This window comes from Ptychodera flava, chromosome 9 (genome assembly GCF_041260155.1).
Source record: "Ptychodera flava strain L36383 chromosome 9, AS_Pfla_20210202, whole genome shotgun sequence".
Lineage (NCBI taxonomy): Eukaryota > Metazoa > Hemichordata > Enteropneusta > Ptychoderidae > Ptychodera > Ptychodera flava.
In genome coordinates, this window is record NC_091936.1 from 10,581,965 (window position 1) to 10,599,872 (window position 17,908).

The 17,908-nt window shown below is 39.1% G+C and overlaps 1 long non-coding RNA gene across 1 annotated transcript; it reads right to left on the reverse strand.

The window, feature by feature from the left end:
* Positions 1–3,550: 3,550 nt before the first annotated feature.
* Positions 3,551–7,146, reverse strand: LOC139139945 (uncharacterized). The gene is made up of 3 exons (XR_011553912.1): positions 6,703–7,146; positions 4,633–4,707; positions 3,551–4,226 (listed from the first exon to the last, which is right to left on the reverse strand). It is a non-coding gene; the product is annotated as an uncharacterized lncRNA (long non-coding RNA).
* Positions 7,147–17,908: the final 10,762 nt, after the last annotated feature.

The window sequence follows — 17,908 nt, forward strand, 5'->3', positions numbered from 1 at the left end:
ACTTGTGGTTACTGAGTTATGGACAAATATGTATATTTGAGGTCAAAGGTCACCGAGGTCACGGGAGATTCTGTCAAAATATTTTATATATCTGCGTGAACGGAGGGACATGACCCAATCTATAAGGCCCTGGACTTCATCCATGGGGACTAAAAACTGTGTCACTGAATCCTTTTTGCAATATGAATATGATGACAAACTAAATTTTTATTTTACTTGCCCTTATACATGGGATTCTATAGACAGCTGACTTATACATGGTAGTCTATGGTGGTGTAAACTAAAAAGTCCTCTAACATGGCCAAATTGACGTGCATCTGTATGGGGTAGGGTACTATCCTTGTGCAAAGTTTGAAAGAAATTGACCTGGGCATGTCTGAGATATCTGCGTGAACAGACGGACGGATGCACACACGGACGCAGGCACGCACACACGGACATGACCAAATCTATAAGTCCCCCCGGACGGTGTCCGTGGAGACTAATCAGACAGACCACGAAGTCAATGAGCAACATACAGCTGAAAGACTATTTTTCACATTGCGATTTTAAGCCCATTTTTATGAGAAAAGGGACATGTATATGTATATGGAGAAAACAGCAGAAGACATATTTGTAAATTGTTTAAGTGACAATCATATATGCATCTCTTGAAATTTTGTGGTTATAAGGTATAACAGTAGTGTAAGAATAATGAGGTTAGAATAAGTTAGTAAAGCTAAGTTGACAGTAATTAAGATTACAAAATTATACACTAAGCTGAGGAAATCTGAATGAAATAAATGTTGAAAAGTAGCAAAGTCATGGTCATCTTTTGTCTAATACCTTGTGTAAGTTCATGAACTTTACATAAATCTTGCTATAGATTTGTTGCTAATGGGCAATAACTGTGTTTCAGATCATTTGAGAGCAATCCATCCATGACAGGTTTAAATTGTTATATACTTCTATTTAAAGGAGAGAAACATCTCAAATAATTTTTTCCCTGTAATTTCCTGTGAGAACACATGGACACGCGTAGGACTCTATGCTGGTGCTACCTTGCAACTTGTCATGGTATTGTATAACCTGTTCACCCCAATTTCCTGTAGACAGGTCCACACTCACCATTGATAACAATGGGTTTGGGCCATACCATGGTAGTGAAAGACTGTAACATGAGAGGTCATGGATACTTAATCTCAGGAATGTCAAAGTCTGTATATTGACTCAAGGATGTTACATAACAAATGCTTAGGGTCATCTCAAAAGTGAGAATCTAAACTATGAAATATGGTTTTTTTATTGCTTTTGATACCCAAAAGAGCATAGAAATCTCTTATACTTTGAATCAGCCATCCTGCATATTTCTAACATTCATCAAAACCTCATTTCTGTTCCACAACTCATAAAAAAGTCCACAATGCAGGATTGGTGTACATTCCAAAACTACATATATGAAAGACCCCTAAATCAATTAGTTAAAAAGGGGGGTTAGAAATTTCCCAAAACTATATAACCTCCGCTCCGTTTGGCTCCATTTTCCGAATTGGAACCTTGGAACCAGTCTATGTATCGGTACCAAATATCAACGCAGTCTGTTCAGCAGTTTTGACTTTTTGTCGTTTACGGAAATGGACGACATCAAACACCGGTTGAAACCACCTCTATATCACAACTTCCAGTTGTGATAAAAATGACACTGATAAATGTCTTTTTCAATGTTTAAGCAATGTGAGCTTAACATCTGTGCAAAGTTTCATGAATTTGGTGCAGTATTTCTTGACGTATCAGCTACTTACAAAACTTCAATAATTGACATGTTACTGCTACATGACGTGAAACAAATTGACGAGCATATGTATGAATAGGTCAATGTCCTTGTACCAACTTTGAATGATACTGGTGGAAATATGTCTGAGTTATGGCTCTGTACATTAGAAAATTGTAACAAAATCACCGCCATGCAGCGATATTTGATCTTACTGTTTAAAAAATCAACATGTACCGTATATGTATTACATAAGTCAATGTCCATGTACCAACTTTGAATAGGATCAGTTGAGACTTGCCAGAGTTATGGCTCTCGACATGAAACAACCATAACAAAATTGCCATCATGTGGCCATATTTGACCACCTTGTGAAACCAATTGACATACATATGTATAAATAAGTCAATGTCCTTGTACCAACTTTGAATAAATTCGCTGGATACATGTCTGAGTTATGGTTCCGGACATGAAAAAATCGGGAAAAAAATGGCCACATGGCGGCCATATTGGATTGTATCACAAAACAAATCAATGTGCATATGTATGACATAGGTCAATGTCCTTGCACTAAGTTTGAATAAAATTGGTGAATAAAATCGTACGTGTCCAAAGGACGTGAACAAATTGTAACAAAATGGCTGCCATGCAGCCATGTTGGATCATATCATGAAACAAATTGACGTACATATGTATGACATAGGTTAATGTCATTGTACAAACTTTGAATAAAATCGGTTGAGATATTATTGTGGCTCTGTACATGAAAAAATCGTAACAAAATGGCCGCACGGCAGCCATATTGGATCATATCACAAAACGAATTGACATGCATATCTATGACATTGGTCAATATCCTTGTACCAACGTTGAAAAAATCGGTTGAAACATGTCTGAGTTATGGCTCTGTACATGACAAAATCATAATAAAATGGCTGCCTAGCGGCCATATTGGATTGTATCACAAACAAATTGACGTGCATATGTATCACATAGGTCAATGTCCTTGTACCAACTTTGAATAAAATCGGTTGAGATATGTTTGAGTTATGGCTCTGTACATGAAAAAATTGTAACAAAATGGCCACACGGCAGCCATATTGGATCGTATCACAAAATAAATTGACATGCATATCTATTACAGTGGTCAATGTCCTTGTACCAACTTTGAATAAAATCGGTTGAAACATGTCTGACTTATGGCTCTGTACATGAAAAAATCGTAATAAAATGGCCGCCTGGCGGCCATATTGGATCGTATCACAAAACAAAGTGACGTGCATATCTATGACATTGGTCAATGTCCTTGTACCAACTTTGAATAAATTCAGTTGAAACATGTCTGAGTTATGGCTTTGTACATGAAAAAATCGTAATAAAATGGCCGCCTGGCAGCCATATTGGATCGTATCACAAAACAAATCGACATGCATATCTATGACATTGGTCAATGTCCTTGTACCAACTTTGAATAAAATCGGTTGAAACATGTCTGAGTTATGGCTTTGTACATGAAAAAATCGTAATAAAATGGCCGCCTGGCGGCCATATTGGATCGTATCACAAAACAAATCAACGTGCATCTGTATGACATATGAAGTAATCCTTGTACCAAGTTTGAATGAAATCGCTCCTTGCATCTCTGAGATATCTGCGTGAACGGACGCACGCACGCACACACGCACGCACGCACGCACGCACGCACGGACATGACCAAACCTATAAGTCCCCCGGACGGTGTCCGTGGGGACTAAAAAAGCAGTTAAAAGGGTTGTCAGTTATAAGTAGACAATGATAGAATGTGGTATGACTGTTCTTGTTTATTATGAAGTAAATGAATGCCAATTTTCAGAAATTGTAGAGAAATGTCAGTCTTCCTTATATATTCAGTACGCTGAAGTAATTCTATTTGATTGCAAATAATCTGCCTGTAAACAATACTCTTGTTTCCTATCAGGAAGTAAATGATAGAGCACTAACTTGTGTGCTGTTAAATATTCACGGTATAATTTCACAATGTACACTGAGGAAGACAAAGACAAAACTTTACTGCCTTATTTTTTTTCTTCTGCAAGCTAATACTGAATATTATCAATGTCAAATCAGTTGTGATCTAAATGCGAAATTAACCACAACAGTGTTTGCTCAAAGTACTGTCAGCAATGTTGTAACCAATGCTTGTTGACTATCAATTTGTGATCTTGAACGCGCCTCTACAGGCAGTCTGTACCGTCTATGGGCAACTGTGCCTCAACTGGGCAGTCTGTGCCTCTTATAGGCAAGTGATTGTGTTGTACCCCTTTGGGCAAGCTATTGTTTGCGCCTCCTATGGGCAAATGATTATTGCGCCTCCTATGGGCAAGTTTATTGCGCCCTTCCTATGGGCAAGTTATTATTGCGCCTCCTGTGGGCAAGTTATTGCTGTGCCTCCTATGGGCGAGTGAATTTCACCACGTATATGGCCTCCTGGTATAATCTGTTAAAGAAACAAAAAATCAAAGTAAGACATCCATTGCATCCTGTTAAATATACATATTTGTACCGGTGAAAAAAATTGGCAAAAAGATGAATTTGATGTTTACAACATGTAAAGAACTTATTCCATTTTTTTCATGGAAATTATTGACCAACAAGTTCATCATTGATGACACGACACCATTCCTACAAAGGCAAGTTTGCATGACATTGGTCCAGGTATGTCAGACATATCTTTGTGAATGGCCACAAAATATAACATAATGGCTGCCTGATGGCATTGATAGTATCAAAGAACAAATGAAATCGGTTTGGGCATGTCTGAAATATCTACCTAGATGCCTGAATGCACACACAATGAAAAGCTGCATGGACTAATAAAGAATGGCAAAAGTGAATGAACTCACACAAAAAAATATGTCGATTTAATTGGAATGTCCTAATGAATGCCCTGTGGTGATGTAATCATCAATAGACCACTTCTGCAAATGAAAAAAAAATAACACCAAGGATTAAAATGACCACTGTCATAAATTTTGTTGACTCCATGAAGTGCCATATAATTTACTAGAACAGTGATACAACATTATCGAAAGCTCTGTTAACATTTGTCACACATCTTCCATGTCCAACAATCTCTTCAAATAGCTATCTTAATGTTTTTGATGTGTGTATGACATGTCATTTTGTTTTAATGAAATATAAGGGCAACACACGGATGTAAATCTCATCAAATTAAGTTTATCTTTTAGGACCCATTTAAACCTCATTAGTTCACTCATAGAGTATACTTTTCATGAATAATAAATGAATTCATGGTTTATCATCACTTTGTCCTGTGACATTTCATCACATTACCATTTTGTCCTCATAATGATTCATTCAACACTCAAAGCTGATAAGAAAGGGCACTAAAATTAATCTGCATATTACTAAACTTGTGTAATTTTTTACAAGCTGTACTTTAGAAAATTGTCAAAATTTACAGGATGGAAAGTCAGGAAATCTCCACACTACACACACACACTAATTGATCAGTTCCTACCAGCCGACAGGCTTTATTGATCTATCAACAATTACAGTGGTGGCCTACTCACAGGATCTTGCAAGCAATTTGTCTGGAAGTTATGAATATGATGAATAAATGTCATTTTTTCATTATACAAGCCTTCCCACCTAGGGGTGGACCATTTGATATCCTGGGGGGTGGGGGGTCTGGAAGATATTTGGGGGCATTTTACATTCTTATTCGCTTTTGATGGTAACGCATTTCCAAGCAAAGTCTTTGCCACTGAGTACCAACCATCGAAATTCAGTAGCTTGTCCCACATTATAGGAAACTAAAAAAGTATGTAAATGATCAGACATATTATTATGACGATATCATGAAAATATTACCTGAAACCCTTTCGGAGCACCACAACAGACCCTATACACAAACATAATAGTAACTATTCATCATTGCTACCAGTGTACCTAGAATATCCATGTCCCGCGACATCTACGAGAACGAAAACTATTGCCCAATCTAAAATCCCTAACCCTAATCTATGGCTTTGCCACGACAAAATTAGGTGCCACGACAAAATTAGCCTATCCAGCCTATGACTCTCGTCGATTGTCACAAAACAATCTTTACGTGGACTATTTTTATGAAATAGTAATAACATTGACACCAGTCAAGTTGTTATTCTTCGTGCAGGACCTCTCGTGTACGCTAAGGGATACGCTGTCGGGCCGGACCCACGTGGGTTTTAGAGACAGTGCAGCGTACACAGAAATCTACCCGACCTAGCTAGCTCTGCGTACCGTGCTGTTGTTTCAGGTGTTACACGGCCCCACCACATCTAATGGATGACTTCTACAGAGGAGCCAGCGTAGCTGACATTGGCGCACGCCAAGAAAGCATTTAATCACAGAACAGTGAAGCGTAAAGTAATGGATTCTTTCAATCATGCTACAGACTTTTTAAGGTTTGTGACAGAGGGCCTTGTCTGCCTTCTTACAATGAAGCAACTACAGCTGTCATCTATGAACAGTCGACCCCAAGACTCACTTTATAATGAGCCAACAAACGTGCGCCAGAAAATCTCAAAAGCCGTTGCTCAAAAAATATGGGTCTAAATGAATACAAAGGATTTGGAAGACCTCATTAGACTAGATGAAAGATGTGATGATGTAGATGATAGTGGCGGGGGCCGTGTAACGCCCGAAACACACAGCAGGGTACGCAGGGCAAGAGCCGACCGTACAAATCTATGCCATGAAAAAGTCAAGTTCGGAACTACAGCTCCCAGTCACGATCGAGTCACAGTCGCGCTCCTTCTCAATTCTTTTGATGCATGTACCGTACTATTCACTTTCTCAACCGTAAACTCAAAGCGTCCAAGTCAAATCGTGGTATCGAACAAAGGTGCATACATCAAATCACGACATAGAATCAACACATCACACACAAATTACTTTGAATTACTTACCGACACCACACCGACAGTCCATCAAAATCACGCTTCAGAATTTGTAAAGCAAAAAGCCGGATAAGCGTACTCACAGCACAGAAAGGCTGTGGAGACAAGCGAAGAACTATGTGCTCGTTATGATACGACGGTATAACTTGATTTACGCGACGATGGCGGGGAGACGAAATGTACAAGTACAGTAAGTGCAGTAAGACTGGCTTTATGCCGCAAGGGTTGTGGGTAAAATGTATCAGACATGCCGCTGTCAATACATACTTTTTTGAAAAAGATAAATTCAGGCGGCGTAGCCAAAGCCGGACACTCTCGTCATCCTCGTAGGGCTAGCTACATGCACTGCCGCGATGCCGATCGTATGCATTCCAAGGCCTATCCCGGAATTTGTTTCACAAACAACCTCAAAGGAGAGCAAACATACTTCTATGGACAATGACGAACACGTTTCTTGGCGAAGCAAAATCAAAACAGTGCAGAAGTACATGAAGTAGGTCATGGCCTTGGACTCTGTGCACGAACCTGATTGGACACTTCAATACCTTTGACCCAAAGTTATTATTCATCAGCACTTCCATGCCATGAGGCTAGGTAGAGAACGTATGTACTCATTTCTGGCGATCGAGCAGCGAGGGAAACAATCAATTACCAAGGATAAAGCTAATTTGCTAAACGATATTTTATCTTGAATAGTGAGTTGAATGAGTAATAAAATATCATATTTTAATGTTCAATACGAGGTTGAAACACGGAGGGACCGTGGTTGAAACCAGAGCTATCCAGCTGTAGCCAACCTGGACAAGCACATTTCACAGCGCCCTCAAACAGTCGATTGTTTTCACTTGTCATACGCGGCGTAACAGAAAAATTAAAACTTTCATAACTTCATAATATCCAAGCCACGCCCACCAAAACCTTTTCAGTTCTAGCCATTTGAATTCTGAAGATGTCTACCAAATTTGACTGAAATACGTTCAGCCGTTTTTGAGAAAATGGACCAACAGACAGACAGACAGACAGACAGACACACAGACAGACAGACAGACAGACATCGCTGCGACATATGCTCACGTGTTCACACGTGAGCAAATCACTTTGTGTAAAATGTTTTAGTATAGCACCCTCAAACATACTTATTTAGCGTCCCATAGACTTATACAGGCCACAAATTTTCTTTTACTCATAACTTGATAAATTCGCAAAGCACAACCACCAAAAACTAATCAGTTCTTGCAAATTTGAAAACAAATTGTGTGCGAAATGTGATCGGAATCTGCCGAGCCGTTTTTGAGATATCGTGCTAACAGACAGACACACACAGAGAAACGCCTAAACCATAACCTCGCTGCGCGCATGCGCACGCGAGGTAAAAATGACCCTCTCATGATTGGCCTATGACTTGGTTGGGCAGAGCTAATTAATATGACGTCAAATATGTTAATTGTGTAGACACTGCAGCTCTGCCCAACCAAGTCATAGGCCAATCATGAGAGGGTCATTTTCAGTGATTGACTTTGGAAGGGACGCTGGTGACGTCATGGTCTCAGTTGGTGACCATTGACATTCAAATGAGCAGTTTTTACAACTCCAGCTCGAAATACTGCTCACGAGACTAGACGGTAGTGGGGACGGAGGTACGTAGGCAAGCGGACGGTAGAGCAATCTAGGCTAGAATACCCGGGGAGAAAACTAACTGGCCGGCTTCGCCTAGCGAAGCCTGTCAGATAGAGGTGAAACTGCCGAATGCTATATTTGTAATTAGGGACATTTGATAGTAATCAAGCTTGGAGACATTTCCTGGTGGTCATTGTTACATGTAAGTTCTTTATTGGTTTTCATATTCGTAGATATCTGTTCGGCAGATTTCTTTTCGAATGCTGCGTACGCTTACGGTACACACTGCACTACACTACACTACAGTACACGATGATTGGCAAAGCCCGATAGAAAGGGTGAACGTTCGCGTCTGACGTAAACACAAAATTGGTCGAGCTTCGCTCTATGGGCAATCACATACACGATCCCTCAGACAGGAGACACTACAAAAGTTTTTGTGATCAGTTTATTGATTTCCATTTTCACAGATCACGGTTCGAGCGCCTGAATAATACCACTCTGGTCGGGAGCCGCCATATTGATTTAAGAAAGCGTGCGCAAAGGACTGTGGGATCTGCCGAAAATAATTCGAGCAAACACATATAATTAATTCGAGCAAACACATATAATTAATTCGAGCGAACACATATAATTAATTCGCTCAAACACATAATTACTTCGACCGAACACAAAATTAATTCAAGACACTAGTAGAAATTAATTCTAGCACACATTAAATTAATTGCAGCACGTGAAAACATTTTGAACCCCAAATCAATTGAAGGAATTAATATATTAAATCTAGACTACATAAATTAATTCCGGCACATAAAAAACATATAAATAATTTGAAATGTTAGCAAAATTAATTCTAGACTACATAAAATTAATTACAGCAAAGATAAGCAGAAATAATTAATTGGAACACATAAAATTAATTCGGCATGACTACACAAAATTAGTTAAAGCATATAAAAATTGATTAAAGAAACATACAATTAATTCGAGGTGCTAGTTAATTAATTCCAGTCTACATAAAATTAATTCTAACAAACTAAAATTAATAAACATAATTTTGACCAGAACGGCCCCCATACGACGCACTTTCAAATTTCAGTCGTGAAATATGTAGCCGCTCGGCTATCTTGTACATATTATACTGGAGTGCACAGTAAGTGAGGCTACCCACAATTCCCCTTGATTTGTTCACTCAGATATTTTTTGCTAAAGGCTTTTTCAATTTTATCAGTTTCTTAACAATTTTTAACTTACAATTTAAGTTCAGGATTACTTGTTAAAACTATGTTCCAAAATTATTGATTATGTTTAAAATTCAAGAGTAAATTGAATGAGAAGTCGATGTTTGGAGGTGCTAGAAATTGCACACTTGTCAAGATAAAGTTATCAGCAACAAAGATGGTCTCATCATACCACCTGTCAGACATGCAAATTTCCTTTGTTACGAACATTAAAAAAAATCAATACCCTTTCTTTTGCCAACACAGATGCAACTTATTCCCTTAGTTTCCTTGAAAATATTGTGTATGGCTGTCGAAAATCTATGTCGACAAAATTACAAAATTGCTATCTCCTCCGCGGAAAAGGGGTTGATCTTCTCATTATTCACGGTGAGAAATCAGAAAATTATGATGATCAGAACTATGTTGCCAGAATTTTGAAATATGGACCGAGTTGTTCTGTGTACAGAAGAAATTTGCTTCAGTTCAGTGAGTGATCTCCGTGTGTACAGATCATGGAGAATTGTGGGTAGCCTCACTTACTGTGGAGTGTGTAATTGACAATAGAGCTGAACAGCCAAAGCCGTACGCGTGCACTGGGCGCTGCTCACTGTATGTCTCAAAAGTCCTTCAGGACGTATCTACGGCCTGCACAGCGACCGCGGTCCCGATTTGGATCGCGGCACAAAATTACTTTCGGCCGAAATCAGCTCGATTCCGATGTATGCCTACCCTAGTCACTCAATCTGCAAAAAAATTGAACCAGAGATGTCGGTCGGCGACCACCAGCTCGGGCAGTGGGAGAGGTCGACATTTTCTCTTCACAGTCAACAGATGCTTTTATACGCATGCCAATTTTAGTTTTTGATGTTATTTTGTTGAACATTCAGAAAACAACGAGAAGACGTTCCACTCTGAAAAACACATTGGTCGGCCTCAGCGTTTCTGCAGATCGCGTGTAGGGCGTACGATCGAGAGGTACAAATTGGCAGTAACAATGACTCAATCGTCGATCGTTAGATGAATAACGTTGTATGAATTGACGGTAGTAAATCACAGGTTTTAAAGATCCATTAGCTGTAACTTTTGTCGTTTTTTTATTTTGTTTATTTCTGTGTATCATCTGCAGTTTCTGGTGTGAATCCCTGAACCATGGAAAAATTCCTAATATTTCAAATATTAGCTCATAAATATACCCTATATAGTATAATCTGCATTGTTATTGTTTAAATTTTGTATTCAGGTCCGGACTAGAATACACTTATCAACAATAACAATGGTCATTTCACGTATACTACAGGCTGAATTGGGAAGCAGGACACCGGGCATTGGTCATGATGATCGGATTATAGTAAAATTCTGTAGTTGATACATTGAAACAGAGTGGTGAAAAAGTTTTCAACAGTTACAGCTCATATCCCTTTAAGGTTAAAACTGGGAACACCGAAGTCCCTATATTCATACCTCTGGGAATATCCCTATATCGCCAAGTGATTAGCCACAGCGGTATCGCTAGTGCATCAGATCATCTTGCAGTTTGTTTGTGGAAAACACTGCGGGGTGCGCATGCTTTGTCTCCTAGACAAAACACCATAGCAGAGGCCGTTCATTTTGCGTGAACGATGGTACAATAAACAGGGCTCGACGTAAGGTCAAATCATCCACTAGCCCGAAGGACTAGTAGCAGTTCATTTTAGTAGTCCTAAATGAAATCTACTAGTCCTGCTCAAGCAAAGCCAAATGTTGCTCTCATGTTGTAAAGAGGTGTATATGACCATGCTCATATTTTTTGCCGCAAAGGTTTTTAAACCCAATAACTAACTTTCATGCAAGACTAGCACATTTGCTTACTGCAAAATGTTTAACTTTGAATCATATATAAACCACAAAAATAACATGAATGAAATGTCCTGTGTAGGAGGAGAGGTCATGAAAATAGCCTATTGTGTAAGTTCAAAAGCACAGCTTAGCTCATCGTGCATCTAGACAAGTTGAGCGTGCTCAAAATAGGAGATCGATCACGATTTTGGGTGAAAAAACGATTGTCTTCGATGGAGAATCTGCGCGTTGCAACCAGTGGTTGGTTTTGCCTATGGCGGTCAGCAGGGCTGTGGTGGGAGGCCTTTAGCCGGCAAGGGGTGGACCATTGGGGAGTGGAAAATTTTCGAAAAAAAATTCCCCACAAATTTCAATAAAAAAAAATCAGCCAAAAACAGATGATGCACTTAGGTAAAAGAAAAAATATCCGTCAAAAGTTACTTTCTGAAACACATTTTTATTTTAGTCTGCATCAGATATACTATGATTCTTTGGCCAAGAGGGGGGGGGGGAGGGGAGATCTGAAGGGTATAATCGTGGCCAGTAAATGAAGTAACTTTTTTATTTTATAACTTTTTGTTCTGTTTATCATATTTTTTCTTTCACTGAAGTTTGGCATCGTAAAGTAAGTCGAGATATAAGATAATATGAAAATCATATGTGTGATATCGATTGTTAACAACTGTATTGTGGGTCTTTACACTATGATTAATTAACAAGAATTCAACAATTTAGGCAGCTTGCATCGGTACATAAAATGGGAAATATTCACCAACCATATGACAAACAATCAGTTTCTTTGTATTTCACTATTCAACGAAACTGATTTCCATTGTAATGTTCGAAACTTTATTTTACAATTAAACATTACAAATACGTATTTCTCTTTTCAAATTTCATTTATACACTTGTCTTGACGGTTGAATATCGTGCGTGTGAAATGCAATAGTGCAGAAGAATACGGATAGCGACATTACAGCGACCTCTATCGGTTGTTACACAGAGCCCACTTTCATCTCTCTATACGATGGGACCATATCCGTATCAGACGCCATATAGTAAATCTCGGTCTTTCACGATAAGCCTCCCACGCACGGTGCACCATAGACAAAACTGCTGATTGCAGCGCGCAGTTTCTTTTCCAAAAACAGCCAATTTTTAATTTAAAATCGTGATCGATCCTAGTTTTCGAGCACGCTCATCTTGTTTAGATACACAATGTGCTAAGCTGCGTTTTTAGACTTGTGCAAAGTTCGCATTTCTCTCTCTGTGCGAGGGGACCATTTCGCGTCCGCCATTTTGAATCTTGTTCGATAGCCAGTAACACTGCCCTGCTCCGCAGAGCTAGGTTTAGAATGGGATGTTGAGTTGTGAAATAGGATTTGGAATGGCATGATGTGTTGTCAAATGAAATTCAGAAGAGCATGTTGAGTTGTGAAATAGGATTTGGAATGGCATGATGTGTTGTCAAATGAAATTCAGAAGAGCATGTTGAGTTGTGAAATAGGATTTGGAATGGCATGATGTGTTGTCAAATGAAATTCAGAAGAGCATGTTGAGTTGTGAAATAGGATTTGGAATGGCATGATGTGTTGTCAAATGAAATTCGGAAGAGCATGTTGAGTTGTGAAATAGGATTTGGAATGGCATGTTGTGTTGTCAAATGAAATTCAGAGGAGCATGTTGTGTTTTCAAATAGGATTTGGAATGGCATGTTGTGTTGTCAAATGAAATTCGGAAGAGCATGTTGTGTTGTCAAATTAAATTCAGAAGAGCATGTTGAATTGTAAAATAGAATTCGGAATGGCATGTTGTGTTGTGAAATAGCATGTTGAATTGTAAAATAGAATTCGGAATGGCATGTTGTGTTGTGAAATAGCATGTTGAATTGTAAAATAGAATTCGGAATGGCATGTTGTGTTGTAAAATTAAAGTAGTAATTTTGGCATGGATTGGACACCATAGACGACTATCCTTCATGTCGACATTACATCCACATCATCCTCTCTTTAGAAAGTGTCAAACAGCTGTGAGAACTGTTTAAAACTCCATTTCCCAAAACTATCATGACCAAACAAGTGTAAATGAATGCAAAGAACCAGGACCACCTACTTCAAGCGATATATACATAGGTCCATGGAGCGTGTTTCGCCATAGTATATCTCGTAATATCACATATGCACACACAAAAAGCCATTCAACACAAGATGAACGCTTCACACGAGCATTCCCACTGACACAAACAAACTAGTAGTTCAGATGCGTGGAGCTGCCTCCTTCGTCGTTACATTCCCCATAGCATATCCCATAAAATTTAGAGACAAATTAAAAACAAAACATTTAACAGAAATGAACGCTTCACACGAGAATCCCCACTGAGCCAAAAATAGTTTGTGGAGCTGCCTCACCCTACACAACGTTTCCCTAATGAGCTCTTTAACCCTCTAAAAGAGCTTAAACTCTTTGGTCCGTGTAACACTCTCTAAAACACATATAAAAATAAAAAATACTAGTAGGCTGCGATGCTTCTAAGAGGCTATTAATTATGTTCATGTCAAATCTCGTCTACCAAAGTGTCAATCTCTGCATAACCTGATTAATACCAGTGACGGTTTCATTCGTAAGTGGCGTATCCTAGAGCGATATTTTGGCAACAGTTCGCCAAATAATTGCCGATTTATTTAAACTGTTTTTAATTACATGCAGGCTGGCGGACGAAGATACATGTCGGCCCATTACACTTTTCATGCACGTAGACTCGATAACGAGTGTTATATGGTATGATAACATCTGACCCGACAATGTCAGTTAAGAACGTAAACATCGGACCATTGCAAATTGACAAATAGAAGTAATGTTTACGCACATGTTTGCAGCCATGTCAAGAGTGGTTGTTATGCGATTCTCAGAAAGCCAGAAAATAAATAAATAACATCCACCATTACTGACGTTGGATAACGCACGTGCACTCAATACGAATCTTAAGAATTCTTGACAACAGAGTGTAATTTATTGTAATTCACCTAAGGCATTTTACTCGAAAGAAATGAAAATGCGAACTTAACTTTCAAGATCACAAAACATAGACTAACTCTTTGCAGTTCCCTGAGCCTGCATAACCGTAGGTTATAGGAAGGTTCCTAGAAACATACCTTTTGTATCTGTCAAAAAGACTCAAATATCTCCAAATTTTGTGATATACGCGCATTATATCAATTAAATATTCAACATTTCTCATTCAAACGACTTGTAACTCAATTGATAGTCGTAGCAAAGAAACCAAATAGCGGTTTCAGAATGGAAATGACAGTTGGAATGATCATATTTCCTGGGGGAATCAGTTCTCATGAGATTAGTAATGGTATACAAAATTATTTCTATAAATAGTATGGGAAGTATGACATACTTCAGGTGCCGCAAACTGGTAAATTTCGTCAATTTTACAAAATCATCACAAAAACTTGTAAGGGGAAATATAATTTTTACTATAACCCAAACGGGATTCGAACCCTAACACACTCACGGCAACATCGCCTAGCTGCTAGGCCTCACACAAAACCAGTCAGCTACCGTTTCCAACCCCAAAAAGAGCTGGTCACAGCAACCGACTTAGATGTTACAATCCTGTGCGCGACCGAGCAACACAGTGTGCATGAGCTGTTCGTAACTGCCCTCCGACTGGTACATGCGGAAAATATACCCTCCCACTGAATTATGATGCGTTGCTCTCCGGTGTCAATGGTCTGTCTGCTCCCGCAACACTTTAAGCTCCCGATTGCCCTTACCCACCACTGAAATTACCCATTGCCCACTATATATAATATTCCCCGAACAGCAGTTATTTTCAAGGTATGATTTTAGCGGGGAAATATCGCCTTCTCGTCAAGTGACTTGGTTCCTCTCTCAAACTATGCACTCTCTTTAATTCCGTTTATCTATACGAAGAAATTTGTTTTGGACAACTTTAACATCCTTAAACTTTGCATCCTCGGTAGTCTAATATGCTAAAAGTCTCAGAGCCATGTCTAACACAAATTAGGACTAATATTATGATTTCATTCTCGAGTTGCAGGTTAAAGTCATAATGGATAGCATTTCCTTTATACTGGCGCGTTTAATATAACCATTCGAGCAAAACTAAACTTGTTTCATTGAGGAATTAACTCTTCACGTCAGATACACTTTACGAGGCGCCAAATGTAAAAAAATTAATTTACACAATCAAGCTCTTTTTAGAGATAGAAGAGGTGGAAAATGTATATATAGAGAGGAATTATGTATATATATACATGTAGAATACATACATACATACACATATACATACATATACACATACATACATACATACATACATACATACATACATACATACATACATACATACATACATACATACATACATACATACATACATACATACATACATACATACATACATACATACATACATACATACATACGTACGTACGTACGCACGTACGTACGTACGTATACGTACATCGGACTTTGATACAGCTCGAAGATTTTACATTAAGCCTCGTTTTCGAGGCTGCTGCTGACTTAGTACAGTATCTGACAGCGCTGCAAAATCTTATATCAGCCTCGGTCTGATGAAGTATCGCTGTATCAGAACGAGGTTCTATATGTAAGAAACTTACTCAGCTCAGCACAGCTGCAAAAAGTTTATATTTATCAGCCTCGATCTGATAATACAACTACACACAGCAAAATTTTACATACAGCCTCGTTCTGAGGGCACAGCTATAGCTGGGAATTTTTATACACAGACTCGGTGGGTAAATTTTACATACAGACTCGTTCTGAAGAGAGCTATTGCTGAGAAGTTTTATACACAGACTCGGTGGAAAAATTTTACATACAAACTCGTTCTGAAGACACAGCAAGCTGGGAAGTTTTATACACAGACTCGGTGGGGAAATTTTACATACAGCCAGCTGGGAAGTTTTATACACAGACTCGGTGGGAAAATTTTACATACAGCTAGCTAGGAAGTTTTATACACAGACTCGGTTGGAAAATTTTACATACAGCTAGCTGGGAAGTTTTATACACAGACTCGGTTGGAAAATTTTACATACAGCCAGCTGGGAAGTTTTATACACAGACTCGGTGGGAAAATTTTACATACAGCTAGCTGGGAAGTTTTATACACACAGACTGGGTGGGAAAATTTTACATACAGCTAGCTGGGAAGTTTTATACACAGACTCGGTTGGAAAATTTTACATACAGCCAGCTAGGAAGTTTTATACACAGACTCGGCGGGAAAATTTTACATACAGCTAGCTGGGAAGTTTTATACACAGACTCCATGGGACACTTTTACATACAGACTCGTCTTGGATTGAGTGTAATACCTGGTGATGCTTGTGCTCAGAAAGCGTGATTGAACTCTGCCCGGTATCGTACGCGGCTAGAGCTAGCTCTGCATGGCAGGGCTGTGTGTTACCGGCGTTTATACGGCCTCCCACCACAAGAGCCACTATGGGAGGCCGTATAACGCCGGTAACACACAGCCCTGCCATGAAGAGCTAGCATAGTGCTAGCGCTTAGGGATGGACCATTAGACCTTGGGAGGGGGGTGGTCACAATGAAATTGTGAAAATTTTTTTTTACTATTGTAAATTTCTGAATTTTTTTTTTCCAATTGAGATTAGCTGTGCAAATTTTTTTTCAGAGTAAATTTTCAGATTTATAATTTTTTTTTTAGTTCGTCGCTGTCTGAAGATAAAGCGGCCACGCAAGCGGTCACGGGGGGGGGGGGAGGTCAGGAGAGGGGTGTCCCCCTGCTGCTGTTGGAGCTTTTGAAAAATAGAGATTAAAATGGTGTTATTTGGTGGCACTTGGGGAGTATTTTTGTGGGGGGTGGTCAGGAGGGGGTGTCCCCCCTCCTGCCGTTGGAGCTTTTGAAAAAAAGAGATTAAAATGGTGTTATTTGGTGGTACTTTGGGAGTATTTTTGCGAGGGGAGTTCAGGAGGGGGGTGTCCCCCTCCTGCTGTTAGAGCTTTTGAAAAATAGAGATTAAAATGGTGTTATTTGGTGGCACTTGGGGAGTATTTTTGCGGGGGGGGGGGGTGGTCAGGGGGGGTGCCCCCCTCCTGCCATTGGAGCTTTTGAAAAATAGAGATTAAAATGGTGTTTTTTGGTGGCACTTGGGGGGTTTTTTTTCGTGGGGTGGTCAGGGGGGGGGTGTCCCCCCTCCTGCTGTTGGAGCTTTTGAAAAATAGAGATAAAAATGGTGTTATTTGGTGGCACTTTGGGAGCATTTTTTCGGATTACACATCTTCCTCTGAAACATGGTCTTCTTGCTCCTCAGTAGCTTCCTATAGTTTTGAAAATTGACTATTTTGGTTTCCTGGCTTCCCTTTCTACTGCGTGGTAAAATGGCTACATTCACCCCACCAAACATCATGCATATCTCATGATTTACAATTGATTTTGACAAGCTGAGAAGCTAAAATAAGTTAAATAATATAGTTAAATTTGCATATTTGTGTTTTTAGAGCAATTTTTGCTCTTTTTTGATCAAAACATCTAT